The sequence below is a fragment of the Pelodiscus sinensis genome, chromosome 14 (assembly GCF_052426305.1).
Source record: "Pelodiscus sinensis isolate ZL-2025 chromosome 14, ASM5242630v1, whole genome shotgun sequence".
Taxonomy (NCBI): domain Eukaryota; kingdom Metazoa; phylum Chordata; order Testudines; family Trionychidae; genus Pelodiscus; species Pelodiscus sinensis.
The window spans coordinates 9219004-9238941 of record NC_143065.1 but is presented as its reverse complement, the minus strand read 5'-3'; the positions used below and the strand labels follow the sequence as shown (position 1 = coordinate 9238941).

Here is a 19938-nt window from a genome sequence, read left to right as displayed (position 1 = left end):
GTGAAACGTGGTGCACCCTGGCTGAGCACCATGGCCAGCTGGCTGGGCAGCTGCTTCTCTTCCCTCCAGCCCGGCTGCCCTGTGCTCAGACCAGGGAGGCTGCGCCTAGCTCCCGCTGTGAAAGCCACAGTCAGCTGGCTGGGGTATTTCAGCCCTCCCGACCTCCCAGCTCCCACCATTCCTCGCAGCTACTCACCTGTGTGGTTGCTCGGTGAGTAGCTGCTCCTCAAATGAGGAAATCTAATGTAAATGTACTGTGCAGGCGCGCAGTTCAGAGAGGGCTCAAGAGCTACTCTTAGAGCCCCTGAGATCTACCGGTAGATCGCGATCTACTGGTTGGTGACCACATCTATAAGGTATGTTTTCTAATCCTTTAATCTTTCTCACAGCTCTTCTTGGAACTCTAATTTATCAACATCTTTCTTAATTACTGACACAAGAACAGGATCAATATCCCAGTAGTCGTCTCACCTGTGAAAAATATAGGGTCAATATAACCTCTCTGTTCCTGCTCAAGATAACCTTGTTTATACATCTAAGAATTGTTTTGGCCACAGTGTCACACAGGGAAGCTCATGTTCAACTGATTATCGAGTTTTCATAGTCTCCGTTTTCCAGGATAGACACAATATATTAAGTGATATATTGTCACAGAAATGAGGTAATTAACATCCTCACCCATTGAGAGGAGAATAGACCTCTTCCAAAGAGCAATTATATGTTCAAAAGTACGTCATTTTTACCTTGGACAACAAAATCTGAAATTATTTACTGCTATCAAGTTAACAGTTATACTTCTGCGGCTTCAAAAATAAGATGGCAAATAAAGCAAAACAATGATTCATGTTACCATTCTTAAGATGTACATATTGTAGGTCCCTGAAAATATTTTTAAAAGCCTTTTCTGACCTGGTACTAAATGGAAGAATTAGGTGAGATTAAAGCTGCTCGGTTTTGTGCCAGTATACTTCCATACTTTTACCATAAAACATTTTTGTCTGCAGCAAACAGGCAGTATGGAAGCAGAGTCTGGCAGTATGGGGAAACTGTCAGTGATCAGAACACAGACGGAAACATTTTTTTCAAAACATCAAAGTGATGGAAAAGACACAAAGTGACTTTTTATGACAAAAGTACAGAAGCTATGTAAATTCTTTGGGACAGGGTCCAAGATTAACTCTACATTCGACACACTGTGCTCAAAATAAACAAACCACCCTAAATTGTAAACGCTGTTCAGACATTGAGCTGCTGTAAAGGTCATCTCTGATCCTTTCTGCAGGAAATTAAGCATGAGAACTCTTTTCATAGCACAGAAAGCCAACTGTACCCTCAGATAAACTTATATGATGGCATAATACTAGCAAGACCCATCTTATTTATTGTCCAAAACAGTAAGAATGATGGGTCCATAAACCTGGTCCATTATTCTGCATTCCTGCTCTTAAAATGAAACAATACTTTGTTTTGAGAAGGCTGTATTCGGGTCACTGTATTCACCATTAGCCACAGATCTCAAAGGGAAGACTTGCAGGTAGCCAAATCTAGTCGGAGCTTGCTAAGCATTCATGTTTGATATAGAGTCATGTCTAATAATGCTCCAGACCCTGAGTAAAAGGGAAAGAAATCATACAGGCAGGGTGTGATGTCCATGAAACCAGAACATCAAGGGGACGGCTATGTCTGAACTGCAACAGTGTTATCCCATGTATGCTTTTACCGTATGTAGCTATTGTTCTTTACCTTTGGCATCAATCTACGAGCCTTGAAATACCTCATCCTTTTGTTTCCTGTCCTGAACATCAGCCAAAGTACAGATTGCTGCTAGCACAGCTGCAGGAATAAGAGAAGCTACCACCTCAGCGAGGAGGTTCCCAGGCTGACCAAACTGCACACAAAGATTTGGCAGCTGAGATCTTGAGAGCTGCTGCAGATTGCCTATTACAAGTTTTTCCTCTCTGGTTCCAGCTCTAGCTCCCTCAACTAGAAAAGAATCAAAACAGGCATTTTAGAAGAGTAAAATAGTGGCTTCAAATTAACTAAAACAAGCTAACCATGCAGTTAAACAACAGAATTATCACTTGTGTTCCGACCTGCCTCATTCGGAGCAGGAAGCAAATCTTTTCTATGCAAAAAAGGAAGCTGATCTGCTGAAAAATCATGGGACCTGTGCAATCTCATTGATCACCACCTGCAGCATTGTCGACCGAAGAGAAGACTTACCACAACACTCGGCAACAGTAGAAAGAGCCAGGATAATATTGCTTACTTTACACTGGCTTTCGGATAGTATAACACTCAATCAATTCTGATCCTAGGAAAGGAAAATCTAATCCTGTCAACTTGGTGGACTATTATTATTATTATTTTAATGCACAGTTACCTTTGCAATCTTTTCAGCAAACAGCAACTAAAAATAGTCCATAGAAAACCAACGTGATTTCCTGAATACTAAGTTTACTAAAATGTATAGGTGGTGGAGAAAGTTAAAACAGGTTATGAATTTTTTTTAGTAGGCTAAACACGTGGTAAATGAAACAATGATCTTGGTGTCAGTCATAGATAAATATTACATGTGTGTGAAGATTACACAAAATTACACTAATGCCTTGTATAAAGTAAACCTGACAAATCACTTACCGAAGTGACACAATTATCCCCATTCTGTGCTCTATTCAGCATCTAATCATAGACATTATGCACGCTCGGGTACAATTTTCAAATTTAGAATGTCTGAAGATAGGCACCTAAATCTTTGTTTAGAAACCCACATGAAATTAGCCTGATTTCAGAGGTCCTTAGCACCTACAGATCCTAATGACTTTCAATGAAATACTTAAGAGTTGAATGGCTAATTCTAACCTGAGATTTTGAAAAGGCCATGACCTCTAAAGCAGAAAGTGTGCACTTTCATAGTCCACTTTATTAGTGAATGACATGTAAGTAGTCAAATTACTTCTGGGAAGTGGTATTCTGTAACACCCAAAGTTATGTTCTGGTTTTGTGTTTTGTTTTGTTTAAGCCTATGTATCAACAAACATGCGCTGGGGGAAAGCAACCATCAGTTCTATTTAAAAGTTTACAAATAAGCATGAATGCTGTACTTAGCTACTTGCTACAGTCTGTGTAAAAATAACTGGACTAAGAGCCATGCTTTGAAATGTCCCTGGCTTAAATTCTGTCCATCAGTTGTGCTGATACATCAAAATCTACAACAAATGCAAGATGAATCTGATCAGTGTCTTCACTGCCATTGCCAATCTTCTTAAATTTCAGCAAATCCAAGCATTAGGCTGTTTTATATGGACAGCAGATATATATTTGAAGTTGTAATGATTTTATAGAAAATAACTTTATGAATAAGGATCTTAGGGATGTTTTAGGGCAGACAGGATTGTTTTTACACTAAATAAATAAATTTTCATCCCTGATTTCTGTCAAACATTACAAAATTGGTACCTATTATTTGTGTATAACACAAAAGCTCCAAGGAATATTTGAGCCCTACTGTGCTAAGCATTTTGCAAGTATTTAAGAGACAGTCTCTATCTTAACAAGTTTATGATCTAGTTTATAAACGGTAAATCAAATAATTGCAGGAGAGGAGCCTGAAAAGGTGAGAACAGAAAGCTTGTGTTTCACGCAGTGGAGAAGACAAATGGTTCAGCAGCCGCATTCTGAATGCATTTGAGGCAAAACCAGAGAGACAGTTACAGTAGTTAAGGCAAAAGATGAAAGGTTGGATAGGGGCCTAGTGGGTCAGCACAAGAGGAAAGCCTGGGAGATGTTGGAGACGTTGTGTAGGAAGAATAAGACGTGGACCCTGGCTGGAGGTGGGAGGTAGGTCTGAAGAAAAGGCCAAGTCAAGTCAGTACCAGAGTGTGAGGTTGGGTGGGTGGCAAGATGGTGGTGTTGACCATAAAGGGCTGGAGAGACCAGGGAGATGCACAAAGGCAATTCTGGAAATGCAATCTATTCTACTAAGCCCTTTCTAAGCCTCTTACAAATATGAAGACAGTGGAAGTTTCCTCTTCCCTTACTACGAAATGACATGCATTCACTTACAGTCAGACACAACAGAGATTGTTCAGGAATAAACCACAGTAAGATCTGAACATCACTGCCTGTGACCCCGTACAGCACGAATATAAGCATTCTCCAAAGACAGCCAAATATAGGAGAAATTGCAAGTAATATTTGAAGAGAAAGGAGAACTTTGTTTCTTTACTTTCCGGGTCTCGGGGCTCGCCTGCACAGCGCAGCAAAAAACATCAGAAGGGCATGATCTGTGCAGCACACTAACATATGATGCTCTGACTGGACTGTTTACATCCTGTTGTGCATTCTAAAATATACATAGATCAGATTAATTAAGGTAACTTCTAGAGCATGCCAATAGGTCATCCATGTTATAGTTCAAATGCAGCATACTAGTACACTTCACAAATCACACTCGTTCACCTCCATGTACACAAGCCCCCAGATTCCACTGCTCTCAGACTACCAAGAAGTTAATAGGATATCCCCCTTCCCTGGCTATAAAGGGTGTTTGACCTATTCATTCACAGCTGTAGGGTAGAACCTTTCTTGCAATTAGGGATCAAAATATTTCCTCCACTTTACTGAATTCTTCCCTGAAATCAGAAGAAATGGCTGCAAAGTTCACAGAGGTATTCAAGCCTTGGGAATAACGCCTGAAAAGGCCATCAAAATATGTAAGAGTTCTTGCCAGGAATGTTTCCTGACTATATACTAACTGAGTAAGAGCCTTCAGTTTCACACCTCTTGAGAGATCTCCACTCCTGCAGACAATCCCCACAGGCTCCCAGATACGAAGTGTGTTTGGCCACAACGAGAGCGCTTTTCTCTTGGTTGACAGTCAGAGAATGGAATAACTATTATTCTGTGTAGCCTTCTCCTGAACCAGTCAGTCATTAAGGAGTTTCCCCTCCTTCTGGAAAACTGTCATCATTAATCCTTTATTGAAAACTCTTGGTGGGTTTGCCAAATGCAGGATATGGACTAACGAGAATCTGTCGCATCTAACCATAAATGTCAAAAATTCTATTGACTGAGGTACATGGGAATGCACAGAGAAACAGACATTTGCATCCTTACTGATGTCAGAAAATCACTCAAACTGCCAGAGTTGACCTGAAGGATTTAGTTTTGAAGTGAACACTGGAGACACAAAACTCAGCCATTTTTTAAGTCTAGTAAGACTGTAGAGCCACATTCCCTCACCTGCTTTTGACGTCAGGTCACCTGATGATATTTTATAGAATTCCATCCTCCTCCCCAATTCCCAGTTGCATCTTCTGAAGGAAGCTATCTTCTAAGCAAGACCTCAAGTAATTGCTGTCCACTCAAAACAACAAGGAAATCCTCCTCTCTCACACACTTCAATCTGCCCCAGCGAAGAGGGTGAACAGATACCAAAAGAAGGAAGGTTTATTCTGATCTCTATTCTGTGATGAGCTGGATGTTTGGTTACAAAATGACCAATTCTGAGGGAGGGATAGTGACTCTCAGTATTTAACCAGGATTTCCAAAATTGAAATACTGAAAATGAACGGAAGAGCAGACCATTCATTAGAAGATGTGCAACAGCACAAAGAACTTGCGGGCGAACCACCCAAAGGACAGTTTTGTGGTCTGAAATACATTTGATAGTGGTATCTGATGTATCCCCAGATAGAAAATTACTGCTTTAAAGCAGCATGCCTGATTTTTAGGCTGCATACCCCTTTCCAAATAATGCAATCTCCCACTTACCCCGTCTGAGAAAGGGTCAGAATACACCTATAATCACATTGCCAAGTCTTACTACATAAAATGCATTCATTGTAAGCCATTACAGGATATTCTCACATGCCTCTGACGATGGCTCTCGTGATTTACTTTGAAAACCACCGTTTTGAAGAAATGGGTGGCTTGCTAAGCTTACTTGGAGAAAAACCATTCTCTGCCCATAAGAGTAACAGATTTTTTGGAGGACAATGATGTACCTTACAGGGCTGTAGACACAGAAGATTCCTGAGGAGACACTATCCCACGGACACAGCTTGCACTTTAGCGAAGCCCTCTTTCAGCCACGGCTTGAAAGCACAGGACACTCCTTTGATATGTTGCCAGAAGTTGCCTCAAGGAAGCAAGCAAGCCTAGAGCTGAGTCACAGGACTGGCAGAAGGAACCTGCCCGTGTGGGCTGAACAGTGAGACTACAACTGTAGGCGCTCTCTCCTCTTTTTTCTCCATTCAGTTGCCTAAAATTTTTCCAAGTAAAGGCCATGCTGGAAGACAGGAAAGAAACACAGACACTTACTTCCAAAAGACACAGTCTGTAGAACGCTGCCTTTTACCAGAAAGAGAGTAGGAGCTCAGCTGGCTAAAGGGCACCAAATACAATTATTAGCTGTGAACCAGTTTAGCCTGCATATGAGTCTATTACTTCTATTTCAAAGATCCAGTTTGTTAAACAATGTCAAACATGCTTCTTTTCATAGACCTCACTCTGACAACTTACTTACATTCAAACGCAGATGCTCAAAAAGAGAAATCACAGGAAAAAGAGAATACCATCCCCACTGTCTTCTTTAAAACTGAAGATGGGTGGACTGCAAATACAACTACACAATGGATACTACTATTTACTTAAAAATCAGTGTGGAACAAGTCATAAGATTTCATTCACTATAGCCACTGGCACAATTCCAAGTCAATACATTTGAAAATTCACTCTCTGCTTTTTTATTATTTTTATCTATTCAACCAAACTACTAATTTAAAGGAAACAGTGCTGGATGCTCTAATTGACCCTGTTCTCTTCCTTCCCTAGTTTGTGTCTATAATTAGCCCTCTCTGGCTCAGCCAGTAAACAGCCCCAGAAACTGGTCTTTTCTCAACCACACCCTAGCAGCCACAGCAACTGGCTTACATTGTTTCCCCACATCAGCATATGCTTCAGGATTAACTACTTCCTTACTGAGAATCTGACGAATGTCCAAGGCAGATGTATTTCTCTGTTATTGCTGCGGAGAGGTCTGACAATAACTCGCCTTGTGAAATACAACAATCTAGAAAAGTGAGCTATTTCCCATTTTGCGTGTGTATATTCACAAAATTAATACAGAAAAATATTTAGAGCTTGTTATGTCCAGAAATCACATAAGTGGAATAACTACACTTTGGAATAATTGACATTAGTGAAAATTCCTCGTGTCTAAAATGCAGAGAACAGATCAGGGTTACAGAGCAAATAGGGCTCTTGTCTGTAGGAAGTATCCAGGTTTCACTCTGAAAAAGGGGAGACATGTAAATTCATAGCAGGGTTGTAAATGGTTAACCGGTAAGACTCGGCCTTAATGGGTGCGGCTTACTGGTTCCGGTTAACAAGAAGGGGCTGGAGCACCAACTTGCCTGCCTTGGGGAGGGGGCTGCTCCAGCACCGTGGGGACCACAGCAACGGGCTGCTCTGGTGCCCGACCCTCCCCGCCGGAGGTTACATGCTGGCTCCCCGGGAGTGGTACCGGCAAGGTCTGCCAGCCCCACTTCAGGGGAGCCAGCTGCAGAGCCCACAGCAAAGCTTCTCCAGGAGCAGGGCCAGCAGGAGCTCCCAGGGAAGAGGCTTCATTGCAGACTATGCGTTATAAAGCTTATTTAAGCTTCACACTGCAGAGCCCCCGCAAGTGTAACCGCTAGGGGTTTTAGCAGTTACACGGTTATGTTTTTAAACCGTTTTTTACATCCCTAACTCAGATTCCAAAGCAGAAGAGACCACTGCAATCATCTAGTCTAGCCTTCTGAATAACACAGGCCATAGAACTTGCCCAAATTAATGGCCAGAGCAGACCTTTTAGAAAAACATCTCATCTTGATTTAAAAATCACCAGATACAGAGAATCCGCCAAGACCCTGAGTAAGTTGTTCCAATGGTTAATTATTCTCAGTGTTAAAAAAGGATGCCTTATGTCCAGTCTCAATTTGTCTAACTTCAGTTTCCAGCTGTTGGCTTGTATTATACTTTTCCCTGCATGCGAGTTCTTATAGACTGTAATTAAGTCACTCCTTAACCTACTCTTTGTTAAGATAAACAGAGGAAGCTTTTTGAGTCTAAAACTGTAAGCTATGTTTTCTAATCCATAATCATTCTTGTAGCTCTTCTCTGAAGACGCTCCAATTTATCCAAGACCTTCCTGAATTCAACACACAATAACTGGACTCTGTATTCCAGCAGAAGTTGCACTAGTGACAGAGGCAAAATAACCTCTTCCCTCCTAACTCGAGTTCTCTGTTTATGCATCCGAGGGTTCTGTAAACTCTTTTAGCCAGTCTTATCCAGGTAGCTCATGCTCAGCTGACTGACCATCATGACCCCCAAATCTTCTTCAAGGTCACTGCTTCTCAGGTGCTCCACCTTGTAAATCTGGCTACATTCTTTGACCCCAGATATGTACATTTGATCATATTAAAATATATGTTTCCTTGCACCCAAATTTGCCAAGCGATCTTAACAACATGTACTCTTCATTATTTAACACTCCTTAATTTGTGACATCTGCAAACGTTTTCCTGAGATTTTTAAAGATTTTATATAGCATAGAGCCAAGGCCTGCTCCTACAGAACCCCAATAAAAACATAGCATATGATCATGATTTACTGTTTACAATGACAATTTTTAGACTGATTATTTAATCAATTTTTAATCCATTTAATCTGGGTCATGTTAGTATTATATCTTCCCAGTTTTAATCAAAATGCTATGTGATCCCAAGTGAAATGTCTTATAGAACCCTAACTATATTACATCAACACTATTAACATTGTCAACCAAATTAGTAATTTCATTTTTTTTTAAATCACATTAGTTAATGAAGAAATCAAGGAATATAATCGGCATGGATTTGTGAAATGTAGATCCTGTAAAACTAAGTTTTGAATCACCATTCCAGTATCTTGCCTGTAACCAATGAGACTATAGAATTTCAGTTACCCAGATCAACTTGTTTATCCTTGTAAAATATTAATATAGCAGCTTTCTTCTAGACTTTTGGGTTTTCCCCAGTGTTCCAAGACCTATTGAAATATCTACAGTAACAATCCAGAGAGCTTGTCCACCAACTCTTTTAAAAAACATTTGGATGCAAGTTATCTGGACCAACTGAAAGTTTCAGAGGGGTAGCTGAGTTAGTCTAACTCAGTGGTCCCCAACCTTTAGAGGCTGCCGGGCGCCAGGGGGCATGGCCGTTCGCCTGCCTTGCGCCCGGGGCCAGCGCCCCCCCATGTGCCGCGTGCCTGGGGCCAGCGCGTTCCCCCTCCCCCCAGCACCACGTGACCAGGGCCAGCGCTTCCCCCTCCCCAAATGCCACGCGACCAAGGCCGGCGCTCCCCCTCTCCAAGTGCCGCGCAGCCAGAGTGCAGGCGGCAGCGCGCCCGGGGCCGGCTCCAGTACCATGCACCATGCGCCCGGGGCCGGCTCCAGTACCATGCAGCGCCACATGCCCGGGGCCAGGCCAGCCCTGAGCACTTGGCGGGTGCACACAAATGCCCCCGCGGGCGCCATGGCGCCCGCGGGCACTGTGTTGGGGACCACTGGTCTAACTGGAAAAAACAACGAATAGTCTTGCAGCACCTCAAAGACTAACAAACCACGGTATAATGAGATTTCGTGGTGAGTTGTGCCCACAAAAGCTCATGATACCATCTATATGTTGTGTTATTCTCCCATCTTGACATGATTGCTAAGATACAAATTACAGCATCTGTTTTTCCCCAAGGACACAACAAAATATTTACTGAACATTTCTGCCTTCTCTGTATTATTGATAACTCCCCCATTTACATCTAGTAATGGACTAATACCATTGTTACAAGTCTCTCTGTTCCTAATACACTTAACTTTTTCTTGTTGCCCTTAGCTCTGCTGACCATAGATTTCTCTTTAAGCTTCTCTGCTTCATTATCCGTTTTCTACAATTCCTAGCTTTTGATTTATATTCATTAGCATCAGCTTCTCCCTTCTTCACCAAGAGTGAGACAGACTTCATACAATGTTGGACAGGTAGGTGCTTTTACTAGTGGCTACAAATTCTATGCCCCTTATTCTATCCATGCCCCACTTGAAACACCTATGGTCTTATTTCCAGAAGTGCTCAGCATCCACAATCACAGACGATACCCTGCACTTGTAAATAGAGTTTTTGAGGAAGTGTACATTTTTACTTTGTAGTGAATTTCCAATTCCAGATTTTAAGCAGTGCAAGCGATTTCCAATTTAAAAACAAAAACAAAACCTCACCGAGATATGAAATAAAAATCTGTTCAAGCCATCAACTGAGACGGCCACGTCTCATCAGTGGATTTTTATTATTTCTTAACATAAATCGCACGACTCAATACCTAAGGCTCACTAGGGAGTGCAGATCTGGTCTCCCATGTTTAAGACAGACCAATTCAAACAGGACACGTGAAGCGAGGAGCTACTAGGATTATCAGAGGACTAGAGAGCCTACCTTACAAGAGGAGGCATAAAGAGCTTGGCTTATTTAGCCAGTGAGGGAAGAAAATATGATTTTCCTCTACAAATACATCAATATCGATAAATAGTAGAGAGGGACAGGAGTTATTTAAGGGACAATGCTGGCATCAGAACAAATGGATATAGACTGGCCATCAGTAAGTTAGAAACTTTCATCTGATTTCAAGCCTAACCATCAGAGGACTAATGTCCCAGAAAAGCATTCCAAGGGATAGGGTGGAGGTAAGACAGAGGTTGAAAAGTTTATTGGAGCCTGGAATTATTAAATTGCCTAGAGTGGTATACAGCCCATCCACAAATGCTATCAGCAAATATGCCCAACTACCAGCTCTATTTACTCCTGGAACAAAAATCCTAAAAAGACACTTTTGAAAAAAATTGTTTCCTCTACATGGAATCAAAGGAATGAGATGGGATTTTTTTTTAAAGTAGGACAGCCAATATTTATATTCTGTATCACTGAGGACCTGGTTAGGGAGTTCACATTTTTCATAAAAAAAAAAAAAGAGTTTTAAAAACTTGACTGAACTTTCAGCCCCAATTTAGAGCCAGAAGGCTCACATCACAGCTTTATTATTGCTATACTTTGAGATGTTAATCCCTCTGAGAGAAAAAAAATGAAGGAAGAGTATACCTGAAGCATACATTTTCTTGTAGCATTCGATTTAAAATCATAGCAGTTCCTGATTAAAGATAAGTGAATGTGGCAAGAACTTTGCTTCACTGCAATTGTCCTATTTTAAGACAGAAAACAAAAGGGGAAATGAAATCACAGAGACTGAAGAAAATTCAAACAATCTAAAGCCATAGTTGGCTCTGTGTCTTGGAACAAACTATTGGTGAATTCGTACGTGGAAGGGGTCAAAAATTGTTTGATCCAGAACTTTTTTAGAGGTATACGAAATAGAAGAAAAAACTTCTTATGCAACACTCTACTCAATTGCAGCTTGAGTCTTGTTTCCCTGAAGCAAGTAATTTCAGATAAAATTGAAATGTCTCGGTATTATAAGCCAAGGTGTGTACTTCTGCATTCATTTTAGTCAAAAGTGATTATACCACTCCCCAATTCTCTGAAGTCTTCATTTAACTTTTGTTTCTTTGTTAGTTATATTGTTTCTTTTAGCTGAGTAACAAGTGCCCTGAAGATATGTTAACACCATTTATGAATGAAGAAATAAGCAGAAAGATATTATTTCTAAATATACTACTACAGCTATTTCATTGTAAGATTAAAATGTACATTTAAATATAAAACAAGTAACTGTTCACTATCAAGTCCTTTCCATAAAGTATCAGAAATGAAAGTGAGGGGAAAGTGGCCAGAGGGGTTACCATCAAGCGATCTTCCTTCTAACTAAATTTTTGAAATACAATTTCAATCCTGTGAAAAATATTTTACTGCTCAGCTCTCAGTGCTAATGGAAGCTTCTTGATCCAATCACTGGATACAGAACTGAATACACAGCTATATTTATGCTTCACTGCATATGACCATGTCACTATCAACACAATATCACCTTGTCTGGACAAGATAAGCTCATGAATTTGGATGAAAATGAACCTAAGCAACAGAAGTTATGCTGGTGAGCAAATTAAGAGTTTGCAGTCATGGAACTGTCTCCTTGGCCTAAAGAGAGACACCCACAGTTGGTCAATTCAGTCTGTAGCTTAAGACTGCTCCTGGATTTCTTGCTGAGGCTAAGCCCTCCCATGGTAGCATCTATGAGTAATGCTTGCTACTATTTCTGACTGGCTATAAGACTCCTTCTCAACCTGATAAATGATGATCTGGCCTCAATTACACATGGTGTTACCACCTGACAGCCAGACTACGTCAATGCAATATACATGTGATGAAGACATCAGCCCTTGGGAAACTCCAACTGGTACGGGGCACTGCACTGTCTCTCTTCAGCCACGTGACTATTACAAGCACATCAGATCCGTCCTCTGCTCTTTACCTTCCTACATAAGTGAACGCTGAGGCAGTCGTAGCAAACGATGAAGGAGGCAAACGTAGTCTGAAGCATTGCCACAAATATGCCGCTGCTACATATGTGCCTATGCAGTCAGGGGTCCCCAGAACAGCTTGTTAACATGGCTGGAGATGGAATGGGAATCATGTCCATAGAGCTCTTGCAGAAGAACTCTTTAGTCCTTCTCACAAGGTTCCTGGGGGCTGCCTTATTCTGACCCCCCACAGTAGGACACTGTCCCACACCAAGCCAGCAGTAAGTGGTCTGGCGGCACTGCAGCTCAAAGCATTGCAGCATGAGGTCCAGATTTCTGGCCACATTCAGTCAGCACCTGCTCCCTGTCATTGTGAGATTTGGAGAAGACTGATCTCTCGCACAGCAACCTGGATGAAGCAGGGGACGCTATTACCTGACGCTTCAAACCTCCATTTACTCATCCCCAATGAAGCTTGGCTTGAGCTCCTACCCTGCCACCACCCCAGGACCTCCATCCTCCTCCCTTCCGTGGGACGGGCAAGTTGTACTTTCCCGACAAATGGAGGTGTGCCAAACGCTCAGGCACCATGTGAGCCCCTCTCCTGCTCTGCCACTACACCCATGCCCAGTGCTCCTTCCTGCGCACTGGCTCGTGCCCCAGCCTGTCCCTTACTGGGCTTGCCACCAAACTGAGTCCAGCTGCTCTCCCAAGAGCTCCGAAATGTGCCTGCTGCAAAGTGGCTACTTAAAAGCATAACTTGGTCTTGTACTTAACACATCCCTAGTGTCTTTAGACAGGCCTTCATTTTATTCTAACAGGTTAGGCGGCGGCGGCAGCGGCAGCCCCAGGGTCAGGGCAGGGATCCCTTTGTCGGTTAACCAATTAAACGTTAAGTCAGTCTAACATTTAACTGATTAACCAATTCATTGGGATTTACATCCTCAGTGTGTTCGTGGCCTTCTGTGATTCTGCCTCATTCCAGTTGACTCTGGATATGCTTTGGACATTAGACGCACCAAGTGTAACATGATCGTCATCATCGTAACGCTTTGATGCTCAATGGGATCCATGATGGTTCCGTGCTTACTCTGCTATGGTAACTGCGCAGATAACCAGCAAGAGAAAAACGAGCACTAAAAGACTGTTTGCCATTGGTCTTAAGCAGTGGTGGAGGGGGAAACGAGTGCATTATAAGCTGCTGATGACGTGTACCCAGAACTTGCTGCAGAGTTTTGGTCCCAGTGCACACTAGAGCAGAATCCAGAATGCAAAGGGGTGCAGGCACTGTGGGATAGGAAAAAAGGAAGCTGACAAGAAGTGGAAACCTGGACTGATGACTAGGAAGGAATACAAAAATACTGCTTAAGCATACAGGCGTGTCATTAGCAGGGCTCGACAAATAATACTATCTACTCACCTGTGGCGAGTAGATTGTAACCCAGAAGAGACGGGTTCGGGCGATCTGCGCATGCTGGACAGTGCGGCTGGCGAGCAGGGCTCGCCACGGTTCACGAGCCCTGGTCATTAGAAAGGCCAAGGCGCAACTGGAGTTGCAGCTAGTAAGGGATGTGAAGAATAGCAAGGAGGGTTTCTACAGGTATGTTAGCAACAAGATGATCTGGGACCCTTACCAAATGAGAGAAGAAACTTAGTGACAGATGTACTTCCCCCCCACACACACACTTTGGTCAGCTCACAGACTGCTGCACTGGGCAGCACAGAATGAGAAGGAGATGAGCAGAAAAAACAGACACACACAAATTCATGGGGCCGGATCTAATGCATAAGATATTTGGCTCATGTGACTGCAGAACCATTGGCCAATATCTCTGAAAATTCATGGTGATCAGAGGAGGTGAAAATGGGCAAATGGGCCCATCTTTAAAAACGGAAAGAAGGAGAACCCGGGGAAGAACAGACCAGTCAGCCCCACCTCAGAACTTGGAAAAAATCATGGAGCAGGTCTTCAAGGAATCCATTTTGAAACACTTGGAAGAGCAGAAGGTGATCATGAACAATCAACATGGATTCACAAAAGGCAAGTTATGCCTGATCAACCTGATTGCATTCTATGATGAGATAACTGGTTCTGTGGACACGGGGAAAGCGGTGGATGAGATATACCTTTATATTGGCATAGCTTTTGATACAGTCTCCCACAGTATTCTTGCCATGAGTTAAAGTAGTGTGGCTTAGCTGAAGGGATACAGAAAGCTGGCTCAATTGTCAGGCTCAACAGGTAGTGATCAATGCCACGATGTCTAGCTGGCAGCTGGTATCAAGCAGAGGGCCCCAAAGCTCGGTCCTAGAGCCGCTTTTGTTCAAAATCTTCATTAATGATCTGTATAATGGGATGGATTGCACCCTCAGCAAGTTTGCAGAGGACTCTGAGCTAGGGGGAGAGGTAGGTACACTGGAGGATAGGAACAGGGTCCAGAGTGACCTAGACAAATTGGAAGATTGAGCCAAAAGAAATCAAAGGTTTAAAAAGAACAAGTGCAGATTCCTGCATTTCAGATGGAAGAATCCCATGCACTGCGACAGCCTGGGTACTGACTGATCAAGCAGCAGATCTGCAGAAAAGGACCTGAGAATTACAACAAGCAAGAAGTCAGTGTGCCCTTGTTGCTAAGAAGGCTAACAGCATACTGGGCTGCATTAGCAGGAGCATTTCCAGCAGATCAAGGGAAGTGATTATTTCCCTCTGTTCGGCACGGTGAGAACACAACTGGAGAACCGCATCCAGTTTTAGACCTTCAGCTACGGAAAGTATGTGGACAAATTAGGGAGAATCCAGCAAAGGGCAACAAAAATTATTAGGGAACTAAAGAATTAAAGGATGGTACTACAATGGGCTGTATGCTTAAAGCCAATCAACCGAGGTTTCCTGTAAACAGGTCTCGTTGCATTTAACATCAGTTTTTGACTCAATCACAAGTTTGGTTGATAAAGGAAACTATGTTACCATGATGTATTTACACTAAGTACTGATTTAGGACCACATCATTTGATGAAATAATTACCACAAGACAAAAATGAACATGGCACATATTAAATGGATAAAAACTAGCAAACTGATGTATCAAATAGTAATACATCATCTTGCAGGGGTATTTCTAATGGGATCTCATGAATATCTGTTCTTAGCCAATGCTATTCAACCTTTATCAATTGCACAGAATGAATGTGGCTGCCAAAACACATTAACAGAGTTAACGCTGCCCAGTGGTACCTTATGCTTTTCCAGAACATGGAGTTCAGCTACACTCAAATGCCTGAAAACCAGGAAGTACAGAATAACAGTACACAGCAACCCCATAAAATCCAATTTCCTTTCCCCTCCAGTCGTCCTGTTCTGTCAGTAATACTTAGCTACCAGAAAGCAAGAGGTCCCCTTGATGATGATTCCTTATTTGCTAAGGGATCACAGGAGAAGCTAAATGTTTTGGAAACGTAGCTCATCCTAACTAGTCAGCAAACTGGGTTTTCAATACAGGGTGAATCTCTCTAGTCTGGCACCCTCAGGACCTGCCCGGTGCCGAATCAGAGAGGCCAATATTGTCTAGCAGCATTATCAACACTTCCACTGCTTTCTGGCCTCTTAGAAGACATTTGGGGTAAATTAGAGCTAAATAATACTGAGCTCTAGGACTGGTGGCTGTAAAACTTTATAGTACTGCAGAAAACTTGGCCACATCTGTAATAAGTGGACATCCGGCTAACTAAAATCATGTCATTCCATGGATGTTGTCAGACCAAAGTGTGCTGAACTAGAGAGGTTTAAGCTATAACTGCATTTGGATGATGCTTTATATTAATAAAGACTGTCTAGGGGTGAGCTAACCCCTAATGAGTTCTACCAGACTAAAGCCCTAAACCATGATGCTTTCAAGGAAGAAGAACCCCTTCCTTGCACCTTCCCAATCCCCACACCCCATGCACTACTCCAGCATTAGCCTAGATCTGCACAAGAAGTAATAACGATCTTTAAAAGTTACGAGCAACTCATGTTAGGCAACTGTGTTTCATAAAATCTGTTGACCTAAGGACCCAATGACTTGCTTTTCTCAACACATTTCCATTGTTTTGGAAATGACTTGAGAAGCATGAATCATGATTACACCAGCCTAACTACTTAGTAGAGTACTTAATGTCCTTGACCATACCATAACATTAAAATCAGAGCCTGTATGTGGCTTTTAAAGCACTTAAAAATATTGCCTCTTAAACCAAAAAACTTGGGCTTCAGGGCAAAACTTCCAAAAGGCATCCAATGAATAATTCAGAGAGAGAACAATTAATGAGCATAACTCAGATTACCCGAAAACTGCTAACGATAGGAATTGAACTCTTAATAAATGGGTGTTGATCAAATTCAACAGCCACAATATGTCACCTAAGCCAGCCAGTTACTGTAACAGACAGCCTGTCTGCAAACCATCTAGCAACAGAGCTCTCATCTTCCTGCACATGTCATTTCACATTCTTTGGCTCAGGAGTTTGAGTCAACCTGAGCATGAGTTTTAAAGTTAGCCCTTAAATATTGCTTCCTCAAAGTGACACTGATATGATCCTGAACAAGCAGTGATTTGGTGGAAGATCAAAGCCATATTTTGAGCCCCAAGTGTATGCAAAAATAGAAGAACCATCTTATTTTGTAAACAAATTACATTTTAGAGAGGTTGTTATCTCAGGAAAGCTTTGATGAAATGACCCCCAAAATACTTTTAAGAGGCAAACACCACATTTCAAGATAATCTCAGTAAACATATATATTTTAGAGCACCTAGCAAAGTAATCTTTTAAACAGTAAGGAACACTCAACTCTGACCGTACAGAACTGCTACTCCACTATAACTTCGCTGGTAAAAATTGCAAATGACAAAAATTGATAAAGTGGTAACTAATGAATGTTGTGGGGACTGACCGTTCCATAATCTGGATTATTTAGTAAAGCAGACTATTTGAATAGCACAGATTCTAATACAACCAAATGCAAGGCTGTATATCTAGGAACGAAGAACACAGGTGACAATTTACAGGATTGGAAACCATATTTTTGAAAGTGGTGACTATGAAAGGGACCTACAGGTCAGGGTGGGTATCCAACTGATGAGGTGTCAGTGTGATGCAGTGGCTCAGCACGAATGTGATCCTTATAGGTACAAGCAGGGGAATACAAAGTAAGAGCAGGAAGTATCATTACTGCTGCATACACCATTGATGATTCATGACTGCAATTCTGCGTCCAGGTCTTGTGGTCATACTTTAAGAAAAGATGTTTGACTGGAAAGGGTTCAGTGACGAACTAGAAGAATGGTTCACTGTCTGGAAAACCTCTTTTACAGTGACTGGATAATACTGGGAATTGTGATAAGGCACAGAGGTTTTTTTTTTACGGCTGTTCTTTAAAGTTAGTAAATTTTCACCCATTTTACACGAGTTGAATTTTGATGGTTATCAGTTGGATGTTGAGTATCAACAAGTTGTGAAGGCATAAATCATCAATGGTGTATGCAGCAGTAGGATAAAACCACTAATGATTCTGAGGTACTTCATGCGAATAAACAAAGAAATCTACAAAGGAAAGCAGTGATTTATCACTACAACCAGTCTATTTAGACTATTCAATAGAAGGTTAAAATTACTTGATCACTGTCTAGAAATAACTTTTTCTTTGTTATGTGGCCTTCACAACACCATCTTACACTTGTTGATACTAATTCATTACCCCCCGGGTCACTAAACATCCAACTGTTAACCATCAACATTCAACTCGTGTAAAATGGGTGAAAATGTACTAACTTTAAAGAACAGCAGTAAAAAAAACCTCTGTGCCTTATCACCAACTCCCAAGTATTATCCAATAACCCAGCATTTTAAACATTGTTCATTCATGTGAACACCAATTTACTGACACATTTGTGTAAATGAAATAAAAGCTGTATTTTTAGGAAGGTTCCTATGGGTTCAGACTGAATGTTACCTTTAGCACATTAAAAATTGCATATTATAATAGCAAGTGTCAATTCCACACAAGCTTGATGTGTTGGAATTACATTTTAGTTGCTAGCCGAGCAAAGTGCTTTTTAAATTCAATGCTGCAGTTAACCATCAAAAGAAACCCTAGTAAGTCAATTAGTACTATAATATCCAAAATTTAAAAGTATTAAATTTGGAGCCTAAACAACTTGCCAATGTCCCTTTAATAAAGTGAGTAGAGCATTTCTAATTACTTGTTGCATATCCTACTTGCACTTTAAGTTTTTCTGCAGTAATGGTACCACATTCTTTAAGGATTACATCATCCACTAGTCCTTACAGTTGAAGTCCTATGGTATGTACCCAATAAATACAAACCATTGAAATATATTTTACCTCATAGCACTGTTGAGGATAAAACCATTAATGATTCTGAGGTACTTCACATGAATAAACAAAGAAATCTACAAAGGAAAGTAGTGATTTACCTCTACAACCACAACTCCTAATGATCTCTTGTAAAACAATAATTTAAGTGAGTGCTCAAAATTAAATAGTTACTATACATACTGTACATAATTACCAATACTGGCCACACACAGAAAAGCATTTAAAACAAACACTCATTTATGTTGATGCTGGGTTGGCTCTTCCCGCCGCCACCCTATCCCCCCCTAAAAATTTAGGGATTCAACTTGTATTGAAATTCAATGAGAACTGAGCACCCAATCTTTAGGCCCCTTTGAAAAACCAAGCCTTCAAATAACTGTAGATAGTTGGGGTGGTGTGTTTGTTCTTTGCATTTTTTAAAATAAGGACTTTTTCTAATCTGTTAAATAGTCAGTGTTTGACGGCTGAAAGCAAACAGACCCTAAACACACACACAGACCTGCCAAACAGCAAAAAGATTGCAAATCCTCAGTTAATGATTCAAGGTAAGTGTGCTATCAGCAAATAAAAACCAAATTTGATGAAAATGAATATATTTGTTTTGTCAAACATTACATCAGTTCTCATTAGTTAATTTACCACTGAGTCACAAGCGAACACTGACTGTCTATACCACCATAATACCTTGAGACTGGTGCTCCTACAGAAAAGACAAAACTGGTGAAAAAGTAGAGATGTTCAACAGCAATTAACTGTACACCATGGAATTTTATCAGATCAAGCTTTCACTTAAAAGGTATACTGTGTCAACTTAAAATCAAGTCAATTTCATAGCTGAATTAAAAGTGGTTTTAGATATTACCCTTGCTTCTGAGTTTCCTCAAATTTTATGGTTTTACAATCAGTTTTAAAATATTTTCTCTTCTGTTGTATGAAAAAAAAATCCCACATAATAGATGATACGAGAGAGAGAGTTAGTTCTCTGGTCTTTCACTTACATTAAATACTTTAGAAAGTTAAAAATAACACTTCAAAAATCAGAAGATTTAAGGATTTTTAAGTTTATGATGTTCCTT

General features: G+C 41.1%; 1 protein-coding gene across 7 annotated transcripts in view; it reads right to left on the bottom strand.

Annotated features, from left to right (window-relative positions):
• Positions 1-19938, bottom strand: part of MYO9A (myosin IXA) — a 309520-nt gene that overhangs the window by 272807 nt on the left and 16775 nt on the right. Inside the window, exon 1 of one of the 7 annotated variants that reach the window (XM_075897520.2) lies at positions 6009-6420. The exons of the other annotated variants lie outside the window; for them this stretch is intronic. The gene's annotated coding sequence lies outside the window, so the exon portion shown is untranslated. Of the gene's footprint in view, positions 1-6008; positions 6421-19938 lie in introns of those variants that run through there. 7 annotated transcript variants of the gene reach the window in all.